Below are 6,286 nucleotides of genomic sequence, written 5' to 3' on the forward strand. Positions count from 1 at the left end.
TGAGAATCATCTCCTTATTTCATTTGATTTCATCAGATTTTGTTGATAACTTCCAGATCTGCTTTTTCTGACATGTAATGTTATGTGTTAAAAGAGGATTTCAAGACACCAAAACCAATTTGGAGCATATGGTCATATGTTTAGGAAAAGAAAAAAAATAGCAATAAATTTTCCTGCATTAGTCTGTTCACTCAAATGTGTTCAGGTACTTCTTTCTGAATTCTGCAGTGTCTTCCGGAGTTTCGCCTGCTGTGATCTGCTGCTGATCACTAGGTGTAGCTGCATCTCTAAATGCATTTTTCTAAGCATGGAAAGAGAAAGGGCTGTAAGCCGGGCTTTGTGAGATTTGAGGTGTGTTTGGACCTGGGGAGGTGAGAAAATAGATGATGGATTTTTGTGACCTAGAGAATTTTAATCCATTGGTGGCTTGTTTGCATCGGTTTGATTACAATACAAATTAACTTTTAATTACTTGTAAAAAGGCTGATTTCAGTAACCGTGTTAGTATTCAAGAGAAAGATGAATGAATGCTCTAATATGAAAAAAAAGTAATAAAATGCATGAAACTACAGAGAAATTGTCAGTACTTCCCTAGTGTTTTAAATACAGGAGTTACTGGTGCAGAGATCTGATAAKCTTTTCTTTAAGCATCAATCAAGATGCTTAAGATTTAACCTTAAGTGTTGTATGAGTACCTGTCTTTTCACAACCTATTAAGAATCTTTCTGATCCATTCAAAATAATTGTGTATGAAGGTGATGTTGCTGTCAGTGGAATTTTGTTCTGCTTTTGGCATRAGGGGGTGTTGTGTTGGTTTTTAAGCCATGTGACTTCCATTGATGCTATAAAGAGGTGCAGAGGGTAACATGCCACATAGGCTTTAAAAACAAAGGGAAGAAATTTTTGTGCCCAGATATCTGAGAGCAACAGCAGTAAAATTAAGGTTTATTTATTCCTCTAAGACATACCCATGCTTGGGATCTGCAGAGAATAGGAAAGAAGTGTCTCAGCCAGAAGTGTCTGACTCAACAGTAACCCTTTGCCACGGAAGGAGCAATGGTAGGAGAAAAAAAAAAAATGACCGCAGTTGTTCAGACAAAACCATAGCAATATTAGCAGGAAGGAGTTCTGAAAAGAAGTTAGACTTAGTGTGTTTTGGGGGTGAAAGGTGGAAAGGAAGCTGTACCATTTGCTGGTAGAATGGAAGAGATGAAAGTTGCAGGAAAAGATGATGTTAAAAAAAAAATCGGAAGTCCAAAAAGGCAGCTAAATTACATGTGAAGAACAGAAGTGAATTTGTAATCATTCACAGTTTCTAATTTTTTATCTTAGTTTTGAACACATTTGTTTATAATAATATATTCAAGGCTCAAGTATGTTTTCTGACAGCTTTACATAGCAATAGTTGATTAYCTTTACACATGATTAAATGTAGTGATGTTAATGAATCTTTAATTTTTTTCCTGCAAARTAGTGTAAACCCAACATTTTGCTTGTGAATACATTTTTTTTTCCCCTCCCCATCCCCCATGTGTAATCTGCCCTGATTYAGAACAATAATTCTTGGTTACAGTGGGTTTTTTTTAGGGGTAGATTAGCTTTTTTGTTCCTCCCCCCTGATTTTTTGTCTTTTTAATCTTCTTCAGTGTTATGCTATTATAAATATCTCTTACAGCATTTTTTTTGTTAATCACTAGAAATGTGTTTTTGCTCTGGAATAACTAACAGCTAATTACCTCTTTCATCACTTCAGCTCTTCATCTTCTAGGAGAATGAAATAGAGCATCACATGCCTGTATTAGAGCAGATTCTTTTTTGTTTCCACTACACATATTTTTTCAGGGTTTTTGCCTGTTTATTGTTTTGTTGTTTGGGTTTTTTTTAATGTTTAAGGCATGGTTATTTTAGGAAGTTTTCAGAAAGATCACACTTTATTATCTTGAATCCTGTCATATCTTTTATCTTGAACTCTGAAATCAAATACGGTTTAGACTATATATAAATAATGTAGTGAATACAATATTTTTGTCAGTGGCCCTTTGTTTTAATTCTGTGGCACCTAAAGGTAGGCTCATTAGGTGAAAGAACTGTTTATTTGTGCCGATAAGATTCTAGCATGAGGTTGAGGAGGATATTACAGGAGCTTCTGTGTACTTTCAGGTGGATGAATCATGGAACCACTAACCTTATACTTGAGGGTTTTTTTGATAGAGTTGTTAAAGATAAATGAAGAGTGCCTATTCACATTTGTTTTTCTGGTGAATATAAGCTGGATTGAGCAACTAATTTCCAGCTATGACACGTGCACTCACATACTTGTGTATATGTCTGTAACCTGTGTAGTTGTTTTCATGTGTCTCTTAAAGTTCATGAGTTATTACCCATTAGCAGACCCTTGCATTTTTCATGGTGTGTTTGAAGCAGAGGTTGTGGCAGGGGGATTGTATTTTTTTTCCCCTGTGTGGCCATATAATTATTTTGGGAGCTGATGCTTAGCCATTATGCTGTGGCTGACACTGTAGTTTGTGACCAATAAATGGTGATCTACGTGCACATCTTAGTTTTCTTATTGAGTCGACGTAGTTTCTGAGGGTAGAGTTTCTCATGGTTTCTGACAGAAAGATTATTACCCGGTTATATCTCAAGGAAAGGCTGAGGTTTCCTAAAGGGATTCACATTGTCCTCTACCTCCATAGAAACTTCTGTTTATCTCACTCCTGCTATTTTTACCCTCATGGTTTTTTACTGTTCTAAAAAACAGTTCAGTGAACAGTTGAAAACAAACATGAAAGTGAATTGCCATCTCAATGAACTGTGTGAGACACCATAGTAGATGTAACTGTTTTCTCTGTAGCTGCTTAGTATAGTTGCTCTTCTTATGTGACTTGGATATTTGTCCTGTTTGAAAAATGTCATTGTTGCTTCTTCCCTCTTCCATCCTAGTAAATAAAATTACTGTGAGAGGTCCAATGTTCCTTAACAACTGTACATCCTGCTCAGAGTGTGCTCAAAGACATGCCAGAAACTTGTAAGAAAATATATTTGTTTCAAGGTTTGACACTGTTTGTACACATGTTAAGGCTGTATACAGCATATTGTAATTGCTGGAATGCTTCTGGCAATCAGTATAATTCAGGAACAACAGCGTTGTGATGATCATTTTGGAAGCTAATACTATTTCTATAGTGTAATGCGTCTTTTTACTTAACTGTTCTAAGATATTTAGTAAAATCTTAACCAAGGAATTATTTTCTCAGTGGCACTTTCTGAGCCTGGAGATTTTTCTGGTTTCATGTTGGGATGGCATAGCCTAACGTGAACCATGGTCCTGGAGTGCAGCATGAGTACAGATATATATATATATAGATATAGATATATAGATATATATTTTAGCTCCTGTTGTAATAGTTGCTTAGTGATCAGAACTCCCACATAGGTGTGGGAGATCCGGATTTAAGTTTGTGCTCCGGCATTGTCTGTGACATGGGTGAGGAACTTCATAGCTGGACAAGTTGGAATGCCTTTTTTTTCCCCCATGGTTGAGAAATCTGCTAAATTTCCATTTACAAAAAAAAATTTAAAAAGGAAGGTGACATCTCAGAACCCCAAAACAAATTTAGAAAAAATCTACTGCAGCTGCTTGTCACCACCTTTAACTTAAGTTTCCAGGGAAACTCAAAAACATGGTTAAATACCGTCACGTGTTTAGGAGATAGAGGCAGTTATGGACATTTCCAGGAGCCATAGTTCTCAGTGGGGTAGTTCTTATGTTAATGACTGAAAATTGCTATAGCCTTTTTCCTTTAATGTTACCTTTTCTGAATTCTGCAGAGTAGATGAAGATTATTTCACAAAGCGCTGCATTCAACACTTTAATATAAGCACTTTACATAAGACATCACTTAAGCTGTTTTTCTTTTTAACTTCTGCAGAGACAGCTTGATACTGAGGTAATTTCTCAGTTATGTAAGATAAATTGTTGTCCCAGTGATAATTCTGAGGCACTGTGCAGTTGATGCCCTCTTTGCTGTGTCTGAGAGAAGTCATCTTGACTCTGTCCTACCTCCAGAGAAAACCTTTGCAAGCAACTTTCTAAACAGGAAAGAAACCTTTTGAGGTTAGGTATTTGAGCATCACAGACCATTTGGTTGGGTTGGTTGGTTGGGAAACCAGCAAAACCAGAAGAGACCTAAAGTTAATGTTTATTTAAAACCTTAGAGGTTGAAAATGCAAAATGGAAGCCTGTATGTTGCCCGACATCACTACCTCCTGTTTATAGTGACAGCTATTGAAGACCACTTAAAAAGTGGTGTATTTTATTATTTTTACTTCAATGATTGTTGTTAGAACTGCTTCCATAAATCTAGGCTAGTAAGGGATTTCTGTGAATTAGTGTAACATTTTCATTTGTGGATTTGGAAAATGTGGGGGTTTGTTTTATTTATTTAAGAGTGTTTAAGATGAGCTCTACTTTGTTTATAGCAGATATGCATTGAAATTGCATAGGACCCAGAAGCCTGAGACAAGTTGAAATATGCTCTTGGCAAGTAAAAACCCTGTCTTCTGCAGCAGCTGTGCACCAGCAGCAGACTGGGAYTGGGGTTTTTAAATGAGTCTTGCAGAAGCTTCAGAACTGGATCCATATATGTGCRATTGCTCTTGAGAAGGTGGGTGCACTAGAATCTGATACTTCTCTTCATCCTCAATTTTTGGCAGCTAAACCCTTATTAAAACTTCCTATGACCACAGAAAGGTGTGAACATAAAAAGCCTTTAAATGTTCTTTGAAGCTGTAGCCCARTATGTAGCGTAAGATTGTCCATGCAAGGAAATGATGTGGAAATAACTCTTTAAAAATAATATTCCTCAGGTACTTCTGTTCTATTTTCMGTCATAGACAAACCTACTGTAGTGCCTGTGGGTTGATTCACTGGCAGATCATTGCTGACTGTGAACTTCAGCCTTTTTCACCTGTATCTTTCTCTGTCATGTAGTGGAGTTGGAGTGTTGAAGAGCAGATATTAATTCTGACTTGGAGTAGGGGTGAAGCATATGTTCAGACTGAGAATTTCAGATAAAGACTGTCTGGGCTTTATCTAGCTGAATGGCCAAGGTCAACTCAAGGGGAATTAGGGAATGTAAACAGTGCATGCATTGTCTGYTGCATTTGAAGTTTTTTCTCTGATTTTACAGAGAAACAGAGACTTTGGAGGTCTAAATTTTTATTTTAGAAGATACCTGTTATGACTTGGTGATGAATGGAAATGGAAAGCAACAGCTGTGGAGTCATTCTGGCATCAGTCAGAAACTACTTTAGAGATTTTAGTTACATCCATTTGGTTGCAGTTTAGCTGCTGCTACATGGAAACTTGGAGTTTTAAAGTTACTTTTTGCCTGTCAGTTCTATTGAATCCCTTGCAAAAAAATGGAGCCAGTTTCTGATGTGTAGCCCAGACTCCACGACTGCAGTGAGAACTGTCCATAGTTTTGAAGATCTCAATTTCAAAATGAATGTTAACCTATGGTTTTCATGAATYGGTCTGCAAGAAATCTCCTTTAGTCAAGTAGTATCTGACATGGTTGTTTGCTTTAAATCAATGCTCCTAGTGGGTGGATCACAGCTTTGAAAACAACAGTTTGGGTGGGAGCCACTCACTGGCTGTGAGTGAGAAATCTCACGTTTCCAGAACTTCAGTCTGTTAAAGTCTTCACAAACTGCGGAGTGTCACGCTAGATTTGTAACAGTGAAAAAATAATTCTCGTTTGTATGCCAGGATTAGAGGATGTGTATTTCTAGACCTTTGGGAGCAGAACTGCAGAAAAATGGGATCTGTTTGCTTGAAGCTGGCTTTGAGCAAATACGTGACATTCAGCAGCAGCCCCATTCCCATTATTTCAGTGCTTTGACTCTGCCCAGTGGTCTAGCAATAAAAGAAAGAATTGGCCAATTACAGTAATCTTCCAGAGCTGTGTATGGTGGAATTTTGTGCAGAGGAAGAGGGAGGGCTCTTACCTATTCTCTGTTCTAAAATTGTGCTTTAGTACAATATATTCCGCAGCAAATACATATTTAACAAAGCTTTTAACCACCAGGCCACCTTTAAGCATACATTGCTTACCTGCCACCTCCTGAGCTCTCTCCACCTCCTTTTCTCTGTTCATGTTGGCTCYTCAGCATTATGTTCCACAAACAGAATCACAGAGTGGTTTGAGGTGGAAGGGGCCATAAAAACCATCTAATTCCAACCCTCTTGTCATGGGCAGGGACACCTCCCACTTGACCAGGT

This window comes from Malurus melanocephalus, unplaced genomic scaffold (assembly GCF_030028575.1).
Source record: "Malurus melanocephalus ecotype Western Australia unplaced genomic scaffold, MMel_1.1 scaffold_612, whole genome shotgun sequence".
NCBI lineage: Eukaryota > Metazoa > Chordata > Aves > Passeriformes > Maluridae > Malurus > Malurus melanocephalus.